At 42.0% G+C, this 7788-nt stretch overlaps 1 long non-coding RNA gene across 1 annotated transcript in view; it reads right to left on the bottom strand.

Moving 5' to 3' along the window:
* Nucleotides 1-2544, bottom strand: part of LOC104958111 (uncharacterized) — an 11736-nt gene extending 9192 nt beyond the window's left edge. Inside the window, exon 1 of the long non-coding RNA XR_799733.1 lies at nucleotides 2433-2544. This is a non-coding gene — a long non-coding RNA (uncharacterized lncRNA). The remainder of the gene's footprint in view (nucleotides 1-2432) is intronic.
* Between the last annotated feature and the right edge of the window lie 5244 nt (nucleotides 2545-7788).

The raw sequence follows: 7788 nt of genomic DNA, 5'->3' as shown, positions 1-7788 counted from the left end.
GTCACTTGTAATGCTACTTGTACCGTTCCTGTGTGTCAGCCCCTCGTTCGTACATCCTGTTGCCGTCTTCCTCGTTGATTACCTTCTCTCCTTTCTTTTTCAACTACTTACATCTATTCTCTACGTCGCACCCCACTTTATTCCTCTATGTCGCACCCACCACTCACGTGCAGCACCCAACCCCCCATCCCATTCAACTTCCGCACCCTCTCTCCATACAAAAGTCGACCCAAACTCCATCTGTCACACCCTCTCACGCGGCCTGTCTACCCCCTCCTCAGTTCGCTCACGACTAGACCTCTTACGAGACAACTGGGTTTACAATATACTCTTAGAACTTTACCATTTTTATCTTTTTTTGTTTTTTTTTCTTTGTTGTGTTTTTTGTTTTTATTTTTTTTTTCATGATCACTCCTCTCTCTTCATCTTTCTCTTTTCTCTCTAAGCCTTTTCTGGCCCTTCTCCTCCTTAACATTTTTCTCTCTTACTTCTTCTTCTCAGATCTCTTTTTTTTTTTATCTCATCCCTCTTCGTCCCTTGATCTTATCCATCTTCCTTCCTGTAATATTCTGCACTCCTCTTTTCTCACATAACTTCTATCTTACGCATTACATAACACTTCTTGTCTCGGTTCACTTTTTCTTCCTCGCTGCGTTCCTCTTGCCGTTTTTTGGTTTCACACTTATCTTATCTATGTTTTCTCTTTCTTATGCTTCTATTTATCTCATTTGCATTTCTTTCCTCTCGCTGTTTCTTCTGTCTGTCTTTTTTTCTATATATACATTGGTAAACCTTTTTCTCAGATTACCTTTCCCTTTTTTACCTTTTTCCTTTGTTTTTTTTTCTGTCACTCTTTTTTTCTCTCGCAACGTGTTATCAGTCTTTTTGTACCTTTTTTTCTCACTGGTCTATTCCTGTTTTTACTCTTTGTGTTAGCTTTTGTTTTTTTTAAGTTCGTTCGTTGTGCTCTTCTTTTTTTTCTTTCTCGCGCGAGGTCACAAACTAAGAACCGTTACGCCGCGCCTCCACCTTCATCCTCTCAGAACTACTACCTCACTGTACCCAGTTTCCCTTCCACCCAGGTCCTATTCGCGGTTCTAACGCACGGTCCCCTCCACCACTACCAGCTAAGAGTTACCACTCCTTACCCAGACCAAATAACTCCCAACTAGAACCACGATACTACACAAATAGTGACAACCAAATTCCTTTCAACAACTACAGTCGGTACAAAAATAACTTCTCTCCGTCCAAAGGCCTACCCACTCCCTCCAACACTCACACACCCCCCACTACATCTAGACCCACAGTAGCCAGCATTGTCACCTTAGTTCCAACTCCAACGCTTATACCTGGTTCCCCCTTTTCTATCGTCTACTTCTCCTCCCCCGCTCCTGACTCGGGACCCCCTGGGGCACACCTCGACCCCTCCTCGCCTACACACCCGGTTGCGTCTCCCTTACTTCTTAACAACGACAAGCCACTTACGCCATCGCTCCACTCGTCAGCTCCGCCTCGGGAGTTGTGGAAAACGCGTCCGAAACATCTCCTAACTACTAAGTGTCACAGTTTCCGACGCGAATCCAGATCACACCGTCCTACAACTCCCGTGCCGCTCAGACATCTCCTCTCCTCTAGCAGACTAATGAAACTGGTCCCGACAAAGTCACGACACTCACCACGCGCTTTGGTCTGACCTCCCCAAGTATCTCCAACAACCTGCGCACCCACACCCCACCCCCACCCGCTTATGCACGGTCCACACCCTGCCCCCTTGACCGTACCACACCCTCTACCCATCCAACGCGCGTAACGACACGTCCCACCCCGACACCAAAACTCCCCTAACCCCCACTACTCGTCAACACATCTACTCCGCTCTGTATCTGGGTTTCCCTATCTCTAACCCACACTCTTCCACCGCCCTCCCACTCTCCTGTTCCGGCGTCCAATATGTTGTCTTCTGCCTGTTCACCCCCTTTCTGTACTTTTAATTGTTTTTGTAAGCGACTTTGGGTTATTGAAAAGCGCTATATAAATAAAAGTTATTATTATTATTATTATTAACCTTCAATTTTGAAAATTCCCAGTTTATTCCCATAAATTCCCGTTTATTCCCGTGGAAAGTTTCCATCTTTGAAAATTCCTGGAATTTTGCAACCCTATTCAGGAGTCAAGTTCAAAGTGAAACTTGCTTTCTGCGCTCAGAAGATATCCTTGTGGTAGTCTTAATAATTCTGTTATGTGATATACCTCAGAGAGTTAAATATCGGCCAGTCCCTTTTAAACAAAACTTCTGCTACAGGAAAAATGCCCGTGAATAAAAAAGAGATTTATGATGAAAGTATGTTTGGTCATGGTAAATGGACTGTACTTATATAGCGCTTTATCCAGTCTTTACGACCCCTACATGTCATCATTCAACCTTTCACACCGGGAGCATCTCAAGGTTAAGTATCTTGCCCAAGGATACATCGACATGTTGAATGCATGGGCTGGGATTCGAACCCACAACCTACTTTTTGAAAGATGCCCGCACTCCCTCGCAGCCCAGTCATATTTTAGTATAAGAAGCCTCTCTGTTTCCTGATCTACTCCTGTTCTGTTCCTCAACACTTCCTCCATGTTTACCTATTGTCTTGCTGTTGTCAGTAAAACATGTCATACTCACCCTGAGCTGCCCTGAGTTTATCTTTTCAAACACAAATACTTTTACACTCACTAAATACCACTTTAATCAAGCTGTAATTGGTTCTACTCTGCCTTTTTTATTCAGTGTTATCAAAAATAAACAATAACACTCTTATTAGACTGATATTTCACATTTAAAGGCTTCCCAGCAGCTTAAACCGCATAATCCTTCATTTGGGAAATGAAAAAACATTAGCAGGAAGTGCTGTGTTTTCTCGATTGTGGCCAAAACAAAAATGTAGAGGTGATTGGAATTAATGAACATAATATTTCTGTTAGGAAAAGATAGTGAAAGAAGTGGAGGGGTGAATAATGGAGGTAGTGAAAATCTGCTGAATTTACCAACTGGGCCATTAGGGTTATTCTAGTTCTAGTAATTAAATGGCTGTTTTTTAGGATAGTGTGTGGTTACTACATGTTAACTCCTTGCCTCATTACTTTCTTGGAGTAAATCCCTTGCATGATGGTGGCCTATAAGAGCCTGATACATTTAATGACCAGATAAAATAAGAGCTGTGCTGGCTGAATCATGGCACTGCATCGGCCCCTCCTCACTGTCTCTATAAGTAACATAAAGAAAGCTGAAGCCTGAGAGTAACATTTATTGAACGTGTCTTGCTGGACTGTGATGCTTTAAAGATAATGGGGCAGGACAGTTTGGCCAGACTGGACAGTAAAGGGAATTGGTTGCAGAGGTGCTGCATTGGAGTCAACTGCTAATTAAGATTGATCCAAACTCCTTCTGGCTGTGCTGCACTATTGGACAGCAACCCGTATAAATCTTTGAGGTGACACACCACCGCCTCCTTCCCTCCTCCTGTCTACGTGCCTACCTTAATATTTACACTCTCCTCCTTTCCCTACCTGCCATGGATACACTCACAGGACTTTGTGTCCTATCGCCTCCACACTTCTTGTACGTCTTCTTTCTTAACTTTAAGGTCTGATTTTGCTAACAAAAAGTGCCTTTCTATCGTCTAACAGTCTCTGAAACCTCACTTCCAATGGCAGGGCTGCGTTCAACAAAGTGTGAAGCAATTAGGCAACTAGTTAGTCACACGTGTGATGGTTTGGGAAGTTTTCATACTGTAGCTGTTTTAAATCAGACACAACGGAAATCTGAGTAAAGGTCCTGGTGTCATAGAACGGGTTGAGGAGACTCCAGATTGTTTAAATATGTAATGCATTCGTCGTTGAAAGATGAGCCCTATGCTGTTTAAATGAAAACTGACAGAAGTTGTGAAGAAATGAAAAGACGAGCTTGAGATAGAAGGTTAAACCCCGCCTCCTTTCTCACCTTCATAGAGCTGGCCAATCACCGTGAAGTGGTGGTGAGTGACGGATTGTCTCATTTGAAATCTGCTTTTCTATTTTGATGTGAGAACATTTTTGGAAAGGGTTTCCAAAGCTGCTCTAACATCCAAAAAAGCAATTCTAAATAAGCATCCTTGAACAGACAACCAGACAATCATGCCTCCTTAATGCATTGAACATATTCACTCTTAAGCTTTCTCTTTTAAATTTTAACAACTTCTTTCAGTTCATTAAAACATAGCAAGCTACTTGTTCAGCCTTCTAACACCACCTGTGTAATACAAAGCTGCAATCTACAACTCCACAGCATATTGATTTAAAAAGGAACAATCCTACATGTTGAGTCATGGTGGTGATTTTCTCCACAGGAGGGATAAATCAACAGTTCTTGAGAACGCGTGGGGAGGGAGAAGATAACTTAAGACCGACAGCTGCTGAGAGAGATTTAGTCCGACACTAGGCATTGATGGGGGAGTTCATTTGAAACCCACATGGCTACAATAGTATTGATTATTGTTACAATTCCAATAAATAGAGCAACTGGCTGATGTCCTTTAACCATAACATTTAAAACACAAAGAAAGAATAGTGTATCATCAGTTTCAAGACAAAACAAACACTAATAGGGAAAATAGTACCTCCACATTCAGCTAAATTGTGATTATAGTTAAATAAAAGGGAATTACCTTTGAACTTGTGAAAGACGGCCCAGAGCTCGGCGATGTCGGTTGCGAATGTGATGTCCGTATCCAGGACGATGACCCTCTGCAGGTCGGACGGCAGCGTCTTAGTGAGCACCAGCTTCATCAGGCCGTAGATCCCAGAGTAATGCTTGTTGGGGATCCACGACACCTCAGACTGACACAGCAAAAAAAGCAAGGTTGGAATTATTTGCTGTTAAATTGACCGGATTTAAAAAACATGTTTGATGTACGACACATCAAATTAAGTTCAATTCAGTGTCCATGAGAGAAGTTAGGAAAAACATAAGTGAAGAGGAGATATGTTCTTCACCTTCAGCTCATCAGCATCGTAGAAGTCAACGCTAACGGCAGGGACCATCCAGGTGTGGAACAGAGAGGACAGGATCTGCTGAGCTATGGAGTCTGTGATGAAATGGAAATGTAGTGGGTTCCGCCTGTGGAAAAAAACAAATACCCAAACATGAAAAAGCTCTAGGATCTTTTACAGCAAAAACATCCTGATTCAAATATACTTCAAAGGTTCAGACAGAGTTCTTTGCTACACTGACACACACACACAGTAGGAACTTTTCACCACTGCCACATGCTGAGTTTCCACTCAAAATAAAAGAGGTTTGGGGTTTTCATACAGAATATAAAATAGTGCCAGATGATACCATTTGTTTTAAATAGTCAAAAGATCAATACCTATGCAATAACAACCGAGATATGTTGACTTTACGTTTAGCTTATTGTTCAATCACCAATAACCATAGATATTTTATTTCTATATGACCAATATGTAGCACAGGCCTTGTACTACAAAAGACAACTCAGATGTCATAATACAACTGGTTTATTAGGCAGAGTAGTACTGTCCATAACAAGGCAATTTAATTTAACAAGGGCTGGCTTTGAAACATCAGTACATTTTTCATGTACAGACCAAAATCTATCCATAGCACAGAGTTTCAAAACATGATCAGATATATCATTCTGTTTACACACAAACAGAAAGCCCCTGATTTTAATCCGAATTTTGACACATTTGGGCAAAAATAACTAGCTAATTCTGGTTGAGGATAAGGGGTCTTATAGATGAATATATACATTCCCTAAGCGTGGTTATTACAAAGGTTACTGTGTTTGTAATGGTTCTGAGACTCAGAGATGTTATTGAGCAAGAAGTGAAAATGACACTGAAACCAGCCTGCCCTCTGCTCATGTAGACCATGTGATGAATGAAAACTCCCTGAACAAGCGAGTAATTGCTGCTTGAGTAGAGAATGTTTAGTCAACGATATCGTTTGGAAATGAGTGCATGCAGTCCGCCCTGATGCTGTTGAAGTGAAGGAGTCGATTCATCAGAAAAATAAGTGTGCTCTGAACTGTATCTTACAGTTCAGAGCACACATGGAAGAGTGGGAGTATGCAAAATAGGTATTCAAGACTTCCGAATCAGGTCAAGAAATAGTGACGCTGAGCTGAGGATGTGAGCACCCTCGGGTGTCTTGTGCTGAAAGACTTTGGGAATGAATGTGTCAGCTGCACTTTCTCAATAAGTACCGGGGGGCTGTGAGCTGTCAAAATGTATCGGAACTATGACTCCATACAAGCTGTCAGCAACAGCAGTGAGAATAAAGAAAGGGTCTTTACATCCCCCGGTCAAACAGCAACAAGCCATTCACTGGATGCTTGGAATCCTGCCGATACAGAACCAAGTATATCAAGAGCATCCTGATCATCAGAACTGGGCCTGTGATGATCTAATCTTCATAATGCAATATGGTTATCTTGTTTTAAAGATTTTCATAGCAGAAACTCTAACAGATTCTCTCTCCTGTGCTCATTGAAGGGCTGATCTGAACCTGAGCATGTATCTCTGTGTAGTCACTTCCAATTACAGGTTCCAATACCTAATGTCAACATACTGGCTGTTGAGATTGAGTTTTCATTTTGGATTGGATACACCAAAGCATTTCAGTTGAGCTCCATCTCTTTTACTTACAAACAAAAACTAACTTCCTACTTTTTTTAATCATCAAGGACATCGAATGTCTATCCTTTCCTTTCCTAAATATTTACAGTGGGGCAAAAAAGTATTTAGTCAGCCACCAATTGTGCAAGTTCTCCCACTTAAAAAGATGAGAGGCCTGTAATTTTCATCCTAGGTATACCTCAACTATGAGAGACAAAATGAGAAAAAAAAAGATCCAGAAAATCACATAGTCTGATTTTTAAAGAATTGATTTACAAATTATGCTGGAAAATAAGTATTTGGACAATAACAAAAGTTCATCTCAATACTTTGTTATATACCCTTTGTTGGCAATGAGAGAGGTCAAACGTTTTCTGTAAGTCTTCACAAGGTTTTCACACACTGTTGCTGGTATTTTGGTCCATTCCTCAATGCAGATCTCCTCTAGAGCAGTGATGTTTTGGGGCTGTCGCTGGGCAACACGGACTTTCAACACCCTCCAAAGATTTTCTTTGGGTTGAGATCTGGAGACTTTCTAGGCCACTCCAGGACCTTGAAATGCTTCTTACGAAGCCACTCCTTCGTTGCCCGGGCGGTGTGTTTGGGATCATTGTCATGCTGAAAGACCCAGCCACGTTTCATCTTCAATGCCCTTTCTGATGGAAGGAGGTTGTCACTCAAAATCTCACGATACATGGCCCCATTCATTCTTTCCTTTACACGGATCAGTCGTCCTGGTCCCTTTGCAGAAAAACAGCCCCAAAGCAGGATGTTTCCACCCCCATGTTTCACAGTAGGTATGGTGTTCTTTGGATGCAACTCAGCATTCTTTCTCCTCCAAACACGTCTAGTTGAGTTTTTACCAAAAAGTTCTATTTTGGTTTCATCTGACCATATAACATTCTCCCAATCCTCTTCTGGATCATCTAAATGCTCTCTAGCAAACTTCAGACGGGCCTGGACATGTACTGGCTTAAGCAGGGGGACACGTCTGGCACTGCAGGATTTGAGTCCCTGGCGGCGTAGTGTGTTACTGATGGTAGTCTTTGTTACTTTGGTCCCAGCTCTCTGCAGGTCATTGACTAGGTCCCCCCGTGTGGTTCTGGGATTTTTGCTCACCAT

This window comes from Notothenia coriiceps, unplaced genomic scaffold (assembly GCF_000735185.1).
Source record: "Notothenia coriiceps isolate Sejong01 unplaced genomic scaffold, NC01 NC01_scaffold00028355, whole genome shotgun sequence".
Lineage (NCBI taxonomy): Eukaryota > Metazoa > Chordata > Actinopteri > Perciformes > Nototheniidae > Notothenia > Notothenia coriiceps.
Note: the sequence above shows the minus strand (reverse complement) of the source record. Positions and strands in the feature narration are given on the sequence as shown.